Below are 18,620 nucleotides of genomic sequence, written 5' to 3' on the forward strand. Positions count from 1 at the left end.
TTTTTCGACCTTTATGTAATTACTCCTTAAATCACAGTTACTTCTGATTTTTATTTTGCAAATCCAAAATAACATTTATTTTTGAGTTTTATCTAAAAAATCTGCAAATATTAGTTACTTTTGATTTTTAAATTATATATCTTAGATAACAGTTATTGAAGACTCTTATTTATAAAAGTCATCATTATAAATTGGTCACTGACTTTTATTTTTAAAATCATACTTATAAAAGTCATTTGTACAAGTCGTAGTAAATTTTGGTTCACTAACACCTTCTTAACTGCGAAAAATTATAATGACTTTCATGCGTATGATTTAAAAAATAAAAGTAGGTGATTGATTTTTGTTGATGATTTTTTTATATCTAAAAGTCTGCAATAACTGTTATTTAAGACGTATAATACAAAATTCAAAAATAACTGTTATCTACAGATTGTTTATATAAATATCAAAAATAATTGTTATTTTGGATTTGTAGAATAAAAATCAAAACTAATTTTAAGTTTTTTTAATTTTGCATACAAAGTACAAGTAAAAATTTGTTTTCAAATTTTATTTTCGGTAAAAAAAGAAATCGATTGGTATGTATCACTTAGTTGCAGAACATTTCCCTCATAATGAATTTTTCAATCAGGTTGCAAATAAGCTTTTTACAGATACCTCGACTATAGCGCCATCTACCGTATACTATTCACTTCGTCGTCAGCATTAGCTTATAAGCATTTAAAAAGTGCCTTCAATCAAATGCATATTAAGAGGATTGTAGTAATAGGGTGTTTACATGAGGCGATTTTACAGGAAACTTTTAGTTGAAAGCAACAATGGCCTGATGTGAATGGCCTTTCAAATAATCCCATCCAATTAAGTTGGAGGCAACAAAATTTTGGTTCAACTAATCGCCTCTGAAGCTCATCTAAAATACTCTCATGTAAACACCGTATAATTAGTTGTGCATAAATATATCGTCGTTTAAAGTACAAAACCGCATATCGTCATTCTGCAAAACCGTTTAACAGACATTTGAGCCAAAAATGAGATAGGCTCACCGAAAGCTCATTCGTACCAAAATTTCGATTTATAAAACTAGTCTGAAATGGGATTGCTTCGAGGTTTTGCATTATCTTGACACGCGGTTTGTACTCTAAACGACGGTATGAAAATACAAGTACATACCTATCCCATTCGACATGCAAACCCCCTTCTACTTTCGAAACCAAATTACTTTCGTATTTATGTTCGTTGTAAAATTACGTAAGTATTTCCAAAGAAAGACGCTTCTTTTTTTTAAAGAAATACGCTTTTTATCTAGCATTGCGTAATCCCTACAGACAAGCAAACAATGAAAAACCAGCCTTTGGCAACACTTAAATACCAATAATGGCTGCTTTGGCTCGACACTCCATCTATTGTGAATGAAAAAAAAGCATTTGAGCGCCAAATGTTCCAGCCAAAACGCATCTAATTTTGGCTGTCACTTCAACCATGAAAAACGAGATAAAAAATGCAGCAGTCTATAGAAAGAAAGCATAGAAAACAAAGTCAGCAACACAAAAACCGCTAACCACTTTAAATGCTAATTTGGCTAAAGCTTAAATTAAGATGTATACTACATTCGTGTGTACAATAGACTTAAGTGTTTCGAGGTATGTACAAATGTAGGCATTTCGTTTGTGAGATTGTGATCTACTCAAGCAATTACGGATTTGTTAGTTTTATTTGAGGCGTCGTTTCCTTAAACTCGCTGCAGAAGAAAGAGACAGAATCATTTGAATGCTAATCGCTGTCACTTGCAATGTTGATATTGTGTGCCTTGAAATTCCATAGCAGTGCATTTAATTTGCGCATTTTACTTTTAAAACGTCTGACTGGCATTAAAGCAGGACTGAACAATGTCTGGCAAGATATAGAAGGTTTTAATATAAGAAAAACTCAAAAACACTGTTATTTTTTTATATATAGGTTTGAGAGACATCCATAATGAGGAACGAATGCCGGCTTCGACTCGGTTCTTACCTTCCGAGTGAATAACGCAGCTGCGCCCCTATTTTCCGACCGCAGTCGCTGTACCAGCAAATGAGCGCAATCATCTACACCAGCGCAGAGAAATACGCCAGTTCAGGTGGATACGAAAAGGTGAAAGCCTTCAAAGCCAAAACATTGCGTCTGGAGAGAGTAGAATACACAACTAAGATCCTTAGTCCGTCCTTAGCCACTTCTAGTGAAAGGCCGGTCCTACTACTAAAACTCGGGAAACTAGAGAAAGGACTGTCTTGTCAAACGATAACTATATTTTTCCCAGTAGTGAATACTGAAATTGTAGTCACGTTTTAGTTCCAAAGCAGAAGATTTTCCGCTAAGTTAGTTTGTACCTTATAAGTTAAACGACATGCTCATTGAGCATTACTCAATTAGAAAACTTCTTCAAAGGTATTAAAAATATAGAAATATTGTCAAATTTCGACAGTAACTGGCACTTCTAGTTATCAATAAATCTTACAAGTTTGCTATGTGTCGAGCTTCTCCTCCAATTTGGGGTGTGCATCAACAACAGCGGACTATATACAATAAAAAATTAGGTACAGCTTAAAATTCATTACCAGATTGGAAACGGTAATAGCTTGAGGGACGTCCTGTTATTTTCCTTTTGCTATAGATCCGTCTTTCTTATATTAATCAAAAAAATTTTGTGAAGATAGGCTCCACTGGCGTTCATGGCCTCATATATGAATATATGTTTCTAGATGAGGTTTCACAAACGCATTTTTTATAGTATCTACCTACCTCTAATCTCATAATAAGTATGACCTTTTAGTCCTAATCGATGACATATTGACATCCAAACCCGTGTACTTCACTGATATACCTGTTGAACTTTACTTTGTAAGCAACGTGCAACTTAAAATTCGTTTCTTAATTCCCACCAAAAAAATGTTTGTAAACAATTTCTTACTTGTGTTAGGAACACTTTATTTTACTGCATACAAACTAGTATATACATACAAAAATACGTACATAAATATGCAGGTAAGTATTTATAAGAAATCTTTTCTGAAGTGGTGACTGCCTGTCTCTTCAAGTCAATCAAAATAAATTTCGAGGGTTTTCTTTGTACTCGTAAGTATCGAATCAGCAAAAGACTTTGTATACTTCTACACACATAAATAATGTATGATGTACGTTCTTTTATGGGCAAAAGAAAAACATGCATAAAAGCTAACAGAAAAACAACACTGATTGCGAAAATATTTGCAATTTTACAATGAACATGAGATACTCGTAGTACGAGTGGAAAATGACATGCAAAAACACTAGAGCAATAAAGTAATAAACTCGCTAAAGGCCAATAAAATAAAAATGATTTGCCAATTTCTATGATTGCACTTGGCTTGGTTTCGGTTTTCAATTAAAAATTGCGCGAGAGATTAAATCCAAACTTTTTGAGGTGTGTTTCGTAAGTCTTATAGTATTGTTGTTGTAATTCACATTATTTTAATATTGGAATGATAAATTCGTGCATTTGTTTGTACATTTTTATTTTAGCTATATTAAAAAGATAGATAAGAGCTAATGCAGATAGGCGACTTCTCAGGTTCAGCTCATTCCTTTAAATTGGGTCTTGTGAAGAGTAGGAGATATGGCAATTATGATATGGAGAATGAGATAGGCTACGCAACAGAATGCTGCGGTCTACACAGCCTATGTGATGTCAAGTAAGGACTGTCTATCATACCAAACATAGCCTTGTAATTTTTTTTATACTATGATTGGTAGCTCTTATTTGGCCCACCCTATACTATAATAAAATGGAAGTTTAAAGAAGCTAGCACTTAGCGCTGATTTTTGGCAATTTTTTTGTTCAAGGTGTTGCCCAAAAAGCTTTTCACTATATCCTTTTAAAAATCTGAAAAAGCTTTTATCCTCCATTTCTGGCATAACTAAATAAAATCTTTATCTATGTGGAGCTTATTCATCATTTTTCAAGCAGAGGTTTCGCATCAAGAAGGCCAAAATACTTAAATCAATTCGATTCGCTTGAAACGTTTTCCACCGGGATTCTTGGGCCGCTTATTACGAATCTGAGGTCATGTTGGAAAATTCAAAATGGCGGACCTAATATGGCAACAAAAAAAACCTAGGGCCGATCCTTTTCTCTGGAAACGTTTTCAACGGGGGTTTTTGGGGTTGCTTATTAAGAGTCTTAAGTCAGATTGGAAAAATTCAAAATGGCGGACCCAATACGGCAAAAATTAAATCGATTTGATTCGCTTGAATGATGACTTTTTATAAATAAATAATAACAGTCTTCAATAACTGTTATCTAAGACATATTATATAAAAATAAAAACTAATAGTTATTTTGGATTTATAATATAAAAATCACAAATAATTGTTGTTTTTTTTTTATTTTGTATAAAAATTTCAAATAAAAATTTATTTTCAAATTTGAGTCTCGGTGACAAAAAGAAATCGATTGGTGTGTATCAATTAGTTGTAGAACATTTCCATCATAGTGAATTTTTCAATGACAGTTTTCATTAATAACTGTTATGTTCGGTCCCTGGTTTAGATGCCATACTTGAGACGAATTTTTCAAAAGCCTACACTATTTTCAATGAGGCATATCTATGCGATCATTTTAAGACCATAAACTTTGTAGTCCGAGAACTTTAGCAATCGTACTGTACCGGTACAAAAAAAAATATTTGTTCAAAAGTTTTGTAGAAAATGACGAAGACGGGGACAATGTAAAATTTGTTTGCAGTTTTGGCAAATTATTTACATTATTTTTCTATTTGTAATTTTATATATAAAAAAATGTGGGAAATTAAATTCTCTACAAATTTTTATATAACCATTTTTTACGAAAAATGCATAATAAGCTTGTAAATTAAAACATAAAATCCAAGATGGCGCAATGTTCCCATAAGAAATTTAGGGCCAAGACTGTGGACCCATGCTCTGCGTGTCAAATAGAAATAAACTGTTTCACAAATTCGTTACTACAAGTTTTTTTTTCTTGAGAAAAAGTCTCATTTTACTGGGCTAGAAGTTGCACAAATTAAAATAATATTACAAAAACCTTTCGATCTTTCTTTCATGTATCGGAGGAGATTAATGTTTTTCAACTTAACACTTTTGTGGCTTAGTGTTCCTCATTGCTATGAAAACAATTAAATCGACGTAAATTTAAAGGTTTTGCGTACTCACCAATCGGTTGTTGGCCTAGCGATAACTACGCAATCCATGTTGAAACTAAAGTTGCTGCTGCCTTTTATTTAATCCAATAACGTACGTTGTTTGTGTTGTTGCTTTTTATTCATTTGCCTTCGATGTAAAGTGGCTGCACAGAGGCAGTTAGTTAGTCAGTGAGGCAGCGTTTTAGCCGGCAAACTGACTAATTGGCATCAAAGCGATATCAATTGCAAAATTGTAAATTGTTGCTGGTGATTTTTTTTTTCACTACTGGCCGTTTTACCATAGACTTTGTTTGTTTTTTTTTAACACTTTTCGCTATATGCTAATGCAAATTGTTTGCAACCAGGTGTCGCTGGTTTGTTGGTTGCTATTTATTTTGATGCAACAAACGCTTACAATTACTTAAGCGAGTATACATAGTACATGATTGTGCTTATACATATGTTGTTATACACAAAATTCTATACATACGTGCGTACTTATACCAGACACTTTTGCATTATTTTGTTGGCTTTAAACTTTACACAAATATAAATTTTTAGTTTTGTTGCAATTCCTCACTGTAGACAAACCAAATAATTGCAATTTATTTTTATTTTAAACTTTATCCAAATAAATTTGTTATTTTGCTTTGGTATTGGTTGATTATGCTTTACTTATTACTTTTTGTTTTTTTTTTTGCTAAACAAATTTCATTGCATTTAACACTTTTTATTATCTTGCAGCCGCTGGCATTTAAATTGAAAACCTACAAATCAATTTAGATAATTCACCCACGATAAGCATACACAAATATGTACATACATACACATACATACATATACACAAATGTTGATTTTGTAAATTGGCGTTTATTTTTCAATTCAATTTTCACAGCTGCTTTGGTGGAAATTGTTAAATTACTAACTTCGTTGGATAATTAATTGGACTGAGGTGTGTGGTAATTGATGTGGCTTCTGTGAGCAGTTCATTTGTGCTGTGTAAAATTCTGTGAAGCCTTTACGACCTTTTATTTGGTGATAAGGGATTAGGTTTATTGCGCTGTTACTATTTGCTAACATAATATTCTTACATACACATTCGTGCAACATTGGCGACGTGAGTTGAGTATAAACTGAAAGCAACGATCTTAGAGCAAGCCTGTCATTATATTAACGGGTTGCTTTATTTTGGCTTTGAAACCTGCCACGCAAAACACATGGGCAATTAAAGTGACCTCGGACTAACTTTTTTTTTTTGATAACGACCACGACAAACGCTCAAAGAAATATAGTTTGAAAGAGTACACAAAGAGGATAATTTCCTCTCAACGGCAAAGGGTTACATCATTGAAGTCCAATAAAAGCTTTGAGCGGGGTAAGTTAATATCAGGGACCGTAACAGTTACAAATTTTATTTAAAAAAATCGCCCTTTAACATTTATTTTTTGACCTTTATTTAATTACACCTTAAATAACCATTATTTCTGACTTTTATTTTATAAATTCAAAGAACGATTTTTTTTTTTTAATAATTGCAGATTTTTAAGTTTCATGTCTTAGATAACACTTATCGAAGACTTTTATTTATAATAGTCATAAATAAAAATCAGTCACTGACCTTTATTTTTTAAATCATACTTATAAAAGTCATTTGTATAAGTCGTAGTAAACTTTTGTTTCCCAATACCTTCTTAACTGCAAAAAATGTTAATGACTTTTATACGAACGATTTAAAAAATAAAAGTCGGTGACTGATTTATATTGATGATTTTTAAAAGTAGATGACTTTTATAAGTAAACGTTCTCAATAACAGTTATCTAAGACATATAATATAAAATCAAAAATAATTATTTTTTTAAATTTTGTATAAAAATTGCAAATAAAAATTTATTTTCAAATTTGAGTCTCGGTGAAGAAAGAAATCGATTGGACATTTGTCATTGGAATAACTGCCTTAGAAAGAGCTCGATACTCTTTAAGTTTAAGTTGAGCTTATGTATGTAAGTGGCGGCCGCAGCGCCTGGGTTCAAGCCCTGGTCAAAGCAACATCGTAAAAAAATTTAGAAAAAAGGTTTTTTCTTAACAGTGGTCGTCCGTCGGCAGGCAATGGCAAACCTCCGAGTGTATTTCTACAAAGAAAAACAGCGTAAAACTGTAAGTCCCTGCTCTTTGTGTGACAACATCAAGGCGCACGCCACAAATCGGAGGGGAAGCTCGGCCAAACACTAACATATGTGTAAGAGCCAATCTATTATTATTATTATGTATGTGGGTACACCGTGGTATTTAGGGTAATGGACTGACTGATGAGTTGGTGAATTGCGGTTTTTCACAGCCATGAGTCAGTTATAGAACTTTCTGAAAGGCCAAATGGCGAAATCCCTCATGGGACTGGTAATATGACGCAATCCTGGGGAACATTATATGATAATTATAGCCTTAATCGGCGTCTAATAGTGTATGCCTTCTCTGGAAAGTTATATACTTTCTCTGCAGTTGAAGGGTAACAGGCAACCGTGCCAGAGTGCTTGGAAAATCGATGTGGATTTTTCGACCTACAACAATTCCATTCCACTATCACTATCACCAAAGAGCGAGTAACGCTCTATAAATCAAATCAAGGTGGGAGAAGGGTGCTCATATAGACCTGACGTGCTTTTATGAGCCCTGGCCGCGTTCACAACATAAGCACATTTGCTTAGAGTAGTGGGATGGAACTTCTCTTTCGCTACGTACCGTGAGTGAGGAAGTAATCTATATTGAAAAGGCATTGTCATATTAAAACATTACCTTGACGCTTTATTTGAAAACTCCTGTTTGAAAAATTTAATATAAATAAACTTTGGTAGCCAATTTCAACATAGGACATTTAAAGTGCATCACAACTTTAACTTCACTTAAAAGCAATTCACGGAGTTTACTCTCAGCTACAAATTACTATCACATATCACACATCACAATAATTTAAATTTAATCCCCCTTTTAGTTGGCGCTTATCATAGCCTAAACATTTTAAAGGACAGCCATTTTTCTAAAATATAAGTAAATTCTCAACGTTGCTAGTTATGTACAAACAACTAACACCCAGCTCTGAAATGAACTTCACACCACGACAATTGCTTAAATATCAAGCGATAAGCACACTTTCGGCACTCGACGCGCATTCAACGCATACTATGTATGTACATACCCTGCAGGGAAACTGCGGACTAGTGAATCAAATTTCTAGTTCCGTAGAAGATCTGTATCGCCAAAAACGAACCAGATCCCCACCAGTTCAAAATCAGCGAAATCTGGTACTTAAAAAAAACCGAATTTATTTCACTTTTTTAATTAGAAATATATGTCTAAGGTGAAAAATTTAGAACTGGTTCGGAATTATATGAAAAGGGATGCACAACGAACTACATCTTATCTGTCGAACTTTGAACTACTGCGGAATTAGAGAAAAAGGGATGCAGCGGGGCGCTTGTTTACTTTACATAGATATGTGTTCGGCGGCTTTTTCGTTCAAATGCACTTTTATTCTGCACTTCGCAGATGGTTTTTCATAGTTTGGTAATACAAACAAATGTTAGTATTAACATTTTAACATCCTGGGATCGTTTGGAATCCAACAACAATAACAGCAAGCACCTCTGTAAAGTCAGCTACAGCCAAAGGTACATTTCTTACAATCATGCAAACAAATTTAATTTCAAATTGAAAAAAAAAACATTTCTTTGAAAATAATTTAAAATCGCACACACGGAAAACACGAAAAGATTGAAAAATCATGATACTTTTTTCTCTCGTCAGTCGATGTTAGAACTGGATCGGAACTATAGAATTTAAGACCAGTTCGGAACTACCGAAAAAGGCATGTAGCGGTGGGCAATTGACACTTCCTAGGATATCGCCATGCTAAATTCGCCAGTTGTTTGCATGCCAAAAAGATTTATCGCGAACCAGTACTGGGTCTAGATATACTCGAAGCGCACCAGTTCAGACCTAGAGATTTTCCCCACAGGGTATGTACATATGTACATATGTATGCATTTGAAGTTGCTCATACGCACCCACACCCCGTGGACTGTACGGTAGTGGCGCGCTTACGCATTTAGTGCCGCTTTAGCGTTTTAAGTTGTATCCCTTTTCTTTTGATTTATGTCGCATTAGCCCTATGGCTCATTAATCATTTTTACTTTGCATAGCCATGTATGTACGTTTGTATGTATGTATGTATGTACATATGCGATTAACCACAGCGAAGTAGATGTGCACGCTTTTGTATATATGTTATTATAGTAGCAACACTTCTGCCTTTGAGCTTGCTAGTTTAGCTAAACGCACCATGCAAATCTTAGTAGATATGTACTTCTGTATGAACTTACACTTACACTTAAATATGTATACACATTCAAATATGTGCAGGATGAAGCGCTCTGCACTAGTGTTGTAAACTTCAAAAGATAAACCAATTTATGTAGGATTTCGAGCGATGCTACTTCTTCTTTGGCCTTAGGCAACAATTTACTGTTAAAAGTTATCTACTTTTTAACAGATTTCGTTATGTTGCAACCTATTCACTTATATTTATATTCAATCCTTTTTTATCCACATGCACATGTATATTCCTTCTTCATATGGCACTTCTCTGTTGTTATGGTTGTTGCTGAGGTGCTGCAAATAAATGATAACAGATATTTTGATTGAATATTTTATTGGTAAATATTGAATTTATTGCTTTTAAATAAATTTACAGAGCATCAAAAATATTTTCCAATTACAAATGCATGTACATATCTATGTACTCGGATGTGTTAGTTTAATAGTTAGAAAATAGGTAATTTTTCAAAAAGGATTTTGCAAAATAAATCTTGAGAGTAAATATGTTTTTGTGTAGCTCACAGACAGGTTGTTTATACTTGTGTAGTTAAAGCTGAGTTAAAGGTAAATAGCTAACGAAAGTATGCAGCAGATAGGCGACAGAAGTCAATACGTATACGTACGGTGACCAGATTTCTGTGAACCAAAATCGGCACACTGCTAAAGCATCGAATCCGAAAATACAATTTTGTTTTTTTTTTTTTATAAAAAGAAATAACATCTTTTAATACCATTTTTTATTTAAGACAAAACAAAGAGAAAAAACTTGAATAGTGATCTCAAAAATATATACACACAATATATACGGTGGCGGCTATGTAAATAGGGAAAAGATATCTTAGCAAGTTTTGGCTACTTTTCTATGTTTGAGAAAAGGTTTTCAAGTGATTTCAAACTTTGTAGAGCATTTACAAAAATTCGATGAATTTCGACAAATGTTGGTCAAAATTTTAAACTTTTTAATCGGATTTTTGGAATTTTTTGAGCATGCAATTTTGTAGTAGGTAAGTAGATTGGACTTACCGTTGCTTTTTTGCAATTTTTTGTTCGCGCATTTTCTTCCATACAAAGTATGTTCGACAGTTTTTTTTTGGTATGACGAAAATGGCCCACACTTTCCACAAACAAATTTATCAACTTTGCACTTCGTTTTACTAGAATTGAATGGGCTACAAAACTGCATACTCGGAAAGTTGCTAAGAAATATATTTGAAAAGCTCGAAATTTTGATAAAACTTTGTCGAATTTCGCTAATTTGACTTAAATGGGTTTTGTTATATAACGAGCTACACTTTCATAAAGAAATAATAAAATTTTATATATAAAAAGGGGAATGACCAAGGAATGCTAAAATGTCGCTTCCCTATTTATATGTTCGCCATTGTATCAACAGCTTATATTTTTTATAATTGCACTAAATTCAAGCTAGAATCGTTTCATTAAAAAAAAAAAAAACTTAACAAAAAATTATAAAAACATTAGAATAAAATTTTTGACATGAATGATGCCGGCAATATAGCGAAAGTACCAGTTTGTCAGAGTAAAACATAACCAAAGTTCATAGAAAATAAGAATGCTGGCTATGTTTGTGGTTCGCCTATGTTCTATGTTCTTTATGATAACGAAAGTGCTGCTACATTTGTGTGAAAAATTTTTAGAAGGAAATCAAAATAAACAAAAATTTTTTATTTTATTTTTTTATTATAAACGTGAATGCAATATACATATGTGAACCATTTACTATTTAATTAAAGTATTACTTACTTAATTATTGGTTTCATTTCAGTAAACAGAAAAGCTTTGAAGCAATCATCTTAAACAGTCCTGCTCTAGAAACACATCTTTCTACTTAAGACATAAAAAATCATACAAGTGGGAGAAGTCGAATCACCAACAGCAGCAGCAGGACCACAAAACAACTACATCTATATGTATACATATTTGTAGTTATGTACACATGCAAGGGCGTTGTATGTTAAAATCTAATGACTTACAGACACTTAAAGGTGTCAATGTATTTTTAAGCGTTGCGCGTTGCACTTGCTACATACTAGCAAACGAAGCAGAAGCCACAACAACATAAAAAATAAGTTGTAATCATAAAGGCATTTTTTTATTGAATATATTCCATGCAAAACGGAATGATTTAGAATAAAAAATTTTTATTTGGCGCTTACACTTTATAGCAGGCATGCCCAGCAAAAGTTTTGCACTTGATTATGAAGTTCTGCCTGCGCTGGCCATGGCTGCTTTACAGTGTTTAAATAAAAAAAAATTCGATGGGCACCCTAATGCACACCATTAAAAATGTTTAATTCACTAATGATTTCCCTGCATTAGAGAAGTTCCACATATATTTTTTAAACCGTTTGTATGAACAGAACTATATTTTAAACTCAAAGTTCTTTCTGAAGATTCAGCCCTTAACCATTAATAAAGGAAAGTCACCTACAGACGTTTTTTATTTTTTAATTTCTTTAGTTTCCGATATGTAGGTATAATTGCACGTACTTGCCTATTAACAATTTCGGTAGCAATCTGTTCGGTGTGGAATGTCCCAATATTGTCTTCTTTTCGTATGCGTCTATACATAGATATATATGTATTTGTAAACACATATTTTCCTAGCAGCTATGTGCAACACAAAAAACGGCTATCAACAGTGAAGGCACTAACGAGGTTGTCAACATTAAAATACTACAATAGGGTGTTGAAAGGCAGGTACAACAAGAAAAAAAAAACGAACTGAGCACTGCCACGCAATGGGTAGACGTGAATAACACACATTTGTACGTGATGACTTAAAAAAATTAGAAAAAGCAGATTTGCAAGCAACAAAGAGGGATTTGTGTCTCAATGAAACAATTATCCGTGTATTTCACAATTAACTCGATGCTAACATACTTCAGCACACTTTAAGCCAAGCGAGCTCTTAAGAATTCTTGCAGAAAGATGTTGCACGGACTCTAGTCGGATGTGTCCTTTAGCTGGCTTCTTATAGGTTAATAATAATCTACTTGTCTGAGTAATATATAAGTAAGCACACTAACAGATAGTTGATTGTATTAGCAGAAGCTAAGCAATACCATATTTTGATAGAAACATACATATATGTCAGCAACCATTTTTTCCATTGAAAAATTTCTCTTTCACTTTCTTGCCGTTCGCTTTGTATCTTTAATCCGAACATTTTGTAAGGCCACTCAACTAAGTGACTGTCACATTAAGGATATTGTCAACTGCTTCCGGCTTGGCAGCTAAATACCTGCGCATAAACGTTTAAAAGCTCGCAATCCATGCAGCCCTGTACGATTTTGTTCCTTTCAAGCACACCTAAGTATTTATTTTTGGGAGTATGTACTACGTCGTACTTAACTAATACTCAACTTATTACCGCATGTGTTCTATCTATAAAAGCAAAGGAGACATCGCAAAGTAAACCATTCAGCAAAGTTTTCAAAAACTTCCGCTATTGGTTGATGGCAACAATGGAATACACTTTCGAAAAATATGTATATATATATTGCATTGTGGCTTTGACTTTTGTGTGCCGTTCTTTGGATTATCATATTTCTACATATTTTTTTTTTGTAAAGTTCTAGCATAACCTTCTCTTCGGTATTTCGTATTGAATGTATGTATACAAATTTTAGCACAAAATATGTGGTGTTTAAGCAAAGCAACTCTATATTAAAATACGTCACATTCACCCAGTTGAGTATAGGAGCTTAAGTAAATGCAATGACTTTGGGTTCCTCAATTATGTGGAACCTGCGAAGGCTTGCCTAGAAACCTTTTTCTGCCCATACAGAAAGAATGACGGCTTCAACGAAGATGTTCCTCTGCATCTTCCTCTTCCGGAGAGTTGCAGTAATGACTTCCACTTCAACAGCGCAAGTTATTCTCGAGCCATCTTTTCCTGAGCTAGCGCTGTCTTTCCAACGCTCCATACAAGGAACATTAAAATTGAAGTTCTTATCGAAAAAATTTTTAGGAAAAACGAAGCCAGATTTAATAACAAATATTTTGCTTTTTGAAAGGGTAACTGAAGCGCCTTTCCAGTTTTTCCATGTCTCTCTTCTCCTTGTTAAGTTTGAGAAGAATTTAGTTAATAGCAGAAAGCTATAACAGGGAAGAGAAGACACCGTCCCTCACTGTGCCCCTGTCTGACTGTACACCAAGCGTTCGCGGTTATGATTCGAAAACGAAGTCCATTATCAAACGACAAAAAAAAACGCTTCCAGCGTAAATTGATTGTTTTCCCGTTAAGCCTCTACTTTGTGCAAGAGTACCATCTCCGTCATTTGCCCTTCAGGTAAGCAAACTTCGAGGCAAAGCGGAAGGCCCATTGACCTGAAGGGTTTAGTTGCCACATGTGTCCCTTTACTTACCTTCGTTAAAAAGACGTTGTAGAAAGAGAAGCTGTTACTTGCCTAAGCAATCTTCCCCAACCACTTTTTTCCTGCTACAAAAATACGCAACATTTGACTCCAAGTCCAGTAAGGTTCCTGTGGTCGTCAAATTATGCTCAACTAACTGTAGTGCCGTAGAGTCAATAACTCTCTTTGAGCCTATCTTTGGGTCTATCCCCATATCCTTCCCATGGTTCCACTGCATAATGATAAAACAACCGATGCCTTTTCCATACTTTCTTTCTTTTTCACGACAGCTGTTGATCTAGAATCAGGCCTAAATTACCTGGTTACTCAGAGCAGACAGCTAGAACTTATTATTAGAAGCTTATTACTCCACACTATGAAAAAAATCAACCAAAAATTTGTTAATATTACCAACTTCAAGCCTGAAAAGGATTCAATGTGATTTTTGGTTAATATTAACAATGCCTTGGTTGATCTTTTCATCATTGATTTGGTAATATTAATCACACTTTTCTTTACATTAACCAAACTTTTGGTTGTCGATTTTTTCGTTTGAATACACTTATGTTCTGCACTTCACAGATGCTTTTTCATAATTCGGAAATACAAAACAAAAATGTGTATTATCACTTAGTAAATAACAGCAAGCATCTCTGCACACTTAGCTACAGCCGCTTGATAAATCTGCCTTCAAATGTTCAACTTGAATCAATTTTCTTCGTCGTTTTATTTGGTTCTGCACTTCTCAGAGGCTTTTTCGTAATTACGAAAAACCAAAAACAGAAAAAAATAAAAATGATGTATCTCGCTGACGGCGTTTGTACTGCTGGAAGCAGCAAACGATAAGCACCCCTGCACGTTCAGCCACTGCCATACATACGAGTTTGTTCTAAAATGTTCAACTTGAATCACATTTCTTACAATCGGCTTATTAACCACGAAAAAATCAAACCATGAGTTGGTTGAAAAAACCATTGTGCTTTTGGCTCCAGTGTACGTTGCGAGTGGACGCACAGGGCAAATTGGGAAGTAATCCTATGAGTACGCCTGAGCGATGTCAACAGCGCAGTACCCCCGCGATAGTCTCGCGTGTTCTTATTCAGTTACGCAACAGAAACGTAGACAGACTGATTGGCTTGAAATCCTTAAGTAAAAAATGAGAGCGCTTTCTGACCTTCGGGACAAACAGCCACCCTAACGATCCTCCAAACTCTGTGGACATAACCCCTTCTTTGTATATGGGAGCCAACTATTTGCAGCTGTCCGGTTCTGGCGACTTAAATAATTTGAATGAAATCATCGCCTGCGTCGGCAGTTGACTTCCCAAAAAGTCGGCGAGGGTAATGCAACCCTTGCCCCGATGTAGACTTTTCCAGGGAATGGTATCAAGGAGATGCTCTAATGACCCTCCCTGATCAGGTGAGGTTCTTGACTTACCATCAGTTTAAGTACTACGGGTCGCGGAGGTCTCCTCCCTGAGCTTTAACGTCGGAAATCTACAATGAAAATATCTGGAGTTACAATCACAACCGATCACAGCTCATATGTACTTAAGTGGTCCCACAGTCTTGACGTTTTGCATTAGGATTAAGTTGCTCTCCTGCCACCACTAGATACTTGATATACCGACAATTTCATATCTGTTCGCGAACTAAGTTTTCGCAAACTTTTGCGCGTTCATCGAACTTTCCATTATCTTCTTACCCTCACCAAAGCTATTTCCAACCACCATATCCCTCCAGCAGCTATTGTGTGTAATCTCTTTAGTGTCGTCCAAAATCTTTTAGCAAATAAACGTTTTAACTACGCAAAATTGTTTATTTTTTTCACTAAGGAACACAAGAGTATTGGGTCTGTACGAAGAAAACGCACAAAAGCCTAACAAAACACATCAAACCACTTTACTGGAGTACAAGTACATTTTTTGTCGCACATAAGATGACCTTTTCCTCAAGGGACCGTTGGCAAAAGTGCTGTACAACCACGCATGATCCCACAAATGACTACTTAGCTACTTAGAGACCTTATAAAACACACTAATGTGCATACATTCAATGGTCCGTAATATGGGTAAGTGCTTGTGTTTAGTGTGCGTTAGCTTAGGCGCTCTTGTTTGTCTACGTGCCACATGCATGAGATGTACCTAAGTACGCATATGTATGTGTTGCGCGGTGAGCATGTGTCCCGCCCTCGGGCAAATGTGTTCAAAAATAAGTAGCATTTGCCTCCGCCCCCTCCTTACCCCTCCAGCTGATGCAGTGACTTTTAGCAGTTCTAGCTTAAAAGTTTAGTGCGTAAATTTGAACGATGTGTCGTCGTATTATGATGCCTGTGGCTATTACTTCTGCTTTAGTCTCAACAGCAGCATCTTCAAACATAATGCACATCATTAAACGTCATCAGTTTAGCTTATTTTTCTACGCTAAATTGCCAACTTAATTTTCTTACTAGCCGGGAGGGTTTATTTTTTCCGTCACATTTGCCACGGTATGTCGGTGCAAAAAATAAACGGTGCAAAAAAGTTTGTTTTTTTTTTCTTCATTTTCATGGCATCTTATTTCATTTATATTTACCTACATATGTACATATATAAGTACAAATATACATATGTACAAACCTCCGTCTAAAAGTACAATACGCCTGAAGAAATTCCCGAGGTGGTGAGTGAAGGCAAACACTCCTCATATCAAATATTCCATTACATTCTGACGTTATATGTACGTTTACATGTACAACATTTGTATGTGCATAGTCGTAGATGCTTTCGAGCTGCTGCTACTTTTATCTGTAATTTAACCTTAAAATTACACATGCATTTGCCTCACAGTGATGAAAAAATTCTTATCTTCGCCTATTTCCAACATAATTGGAATTATTGTCAATCTCATCACCTTTTATTTTTTTATTTCTCCCCGGCAGAAAAAAACGAAAGATGACCAGTCTTCGTCTTTGGGATTTTAGATATTTTCGGGATTCTCGAAACTTATCGATAAAATAATCGACATTTTTATCGGTTTTGTTATCCTTATTCTTATCGACTTTGTTATCGAAATTTTTATCGATGTTGTTATCAATTTTGCTATCGATATTTTCAGAACTTATTGACTTTGTTATCGATTTTGTAATCGATATTTTCAGTTATTTGGTTAGCAATATTTTTTATCTATTTTGTTATCGAACTTGTTATCGACATTTAGCGATTTTGTTATCTATATTTATCGATCTTGTTATCTATATTTATCGATTTTGTTATCGATACTTATTGATTTTGTTATCGAAATTTATCGATTTTTTATCGATTTTGTTATCGATTTTGTTGTCGATATTTATCGATTTTGTTTTCGATATTTATCGATTTTGTTGTCGATATTTATCGATTTTGTTATCGATATTTATGGATTGTTTCTGAAAATTGCAGATAGATTGTATTGAATATAAACCCTCGTTTAAGTTACTATGTAACGTAAGTTTCACTTCTACAGTGTGTCCCAGGCACACTTACTTTTTTTTTGGTAGAAACGAATTCACCATAAGATTATCTGAGCTCAAGGAAAGTTAAAAATATCTTATAGAATTAATGACCTCAGAATGGAATCTCTTCAGATACATAGCTTGCAGCCCATCAGTGTCTAAGGGACTAAACCAATGTGGAATAATTTTAGTTGCGTTTAATGAAATGGACTCTCTATTATGTCTTTGATAACTAAATTGGCCGGATGTTGTATTTAAAAAAAAAATTCTTCCACTTCACTTGAGTTGTCTTAAAAAAAAGCTACCAAACACAAATTAAAAACACTACCAAAAAGCTACTAACCCTTTTTTTGACTATGCTACCTTTTCTATATTAAAATATGGGAAATGTCGTATTTTAAGCTTGCTCTAACATTAATATTCATAACGCATACATGCACTTCACTTTATGGTAATTATTAGCGTTAGCATTTTGTACATTTGCCAGTATTGATCAGTGAAGCCGTTAGAGTGCAACTGTAAAAAGTTCACGCGAGTACAATTACCCAGTTATGAAAAGTGACCACTTTCCTTTGCATGTGCTGCAATTTCTATAAAAAGCAAATAACAAATTACGAAAAAACATATACTTTAAAAATATTACCATAAGCGTTCGCTCAAGTGCGTACTTATGCGCCAGTTCGTGTGTAAATATGTAAATACGAGTCCATAAGTGATAAGTGTACAAGTATAAGTGAGGCAGACAATAAAAATGTAAGAAGTAGTTCATTGTCATATTGGCGTCGACCAAAAAACAAACTAAATACGTACAACTATGCATATATGAATTGAAATAAAATAAAACTGGCGCTCAAATGTGGGTAAAATTTATATGTGTAAATTCATATGTTTGCATAGTTAGATTCATAAGTATAAATGACTTAATTGAAATCATCTGTCGCCGGCCGGTCATTGAAAATGTGGCAGATTAAAACCAGAGATTGCTAATGGTAAAGAGCTAAACAATTGAATTGATTAATAAAGTTATGAAAACAAATATTTAAAGTATAAAAAAAAAAAATATTTTTAAATATATATGAGTAAATACAAATATATATATGCACATATTTACATGCGACTACTCATAAAAAATATTTTATATTTAAATTAAAACTGATGAGTATTACATGTGTACATATTTACATAATACGTGTTTATTTTTACTTATAAATACAACTATGCATA

The 18,620-nt window shown here is 34.2% G+C and overlaps 1 long non-coding RNA gene across 1 annotated transcript in view; it reads right to left on the reverse strand.

The window, feature by feature from the left end:
* Positions 1-5,211: 5,211 nt before the first annotated feature.
* The window catches only part of LOC118746905, a 56,053-nt gene continuing 42,644 nt past the window's right edge, over positions 5,212-18,620 (reverse strand). Inside the window, exons 3-4 of the long non-coding RNA XR_004993906.1 lie at positions 9,558-9,840; positions 5,212-5,944 (exon numbers count right to left, since the gene is read on the reverse strand). This is a non-coding gene — a long non-coding RNA (uncharacterized LOC118746905). The remainder of the gene's footprint in view (positions 5,945-9,557; positions 9,841-18,620) is intronic.

Source organism: Rhagoletis pomonella, unplaced genomic scaffold, assembly GCF_013731165.1.
Source record: "Rhagoletis pomonella isolate Grant_MI unplaced genomic scaffold, Rhpom_1.0 Rhpom_scaffold_00011, whole genome shotgun sequence".
Lineage (NCBI taxonomy): Eukaryota > Metazoa > Arthropoda > Insecta > Diptera > Tephritidae > Rhagoletis > Rhagoletis pomonella.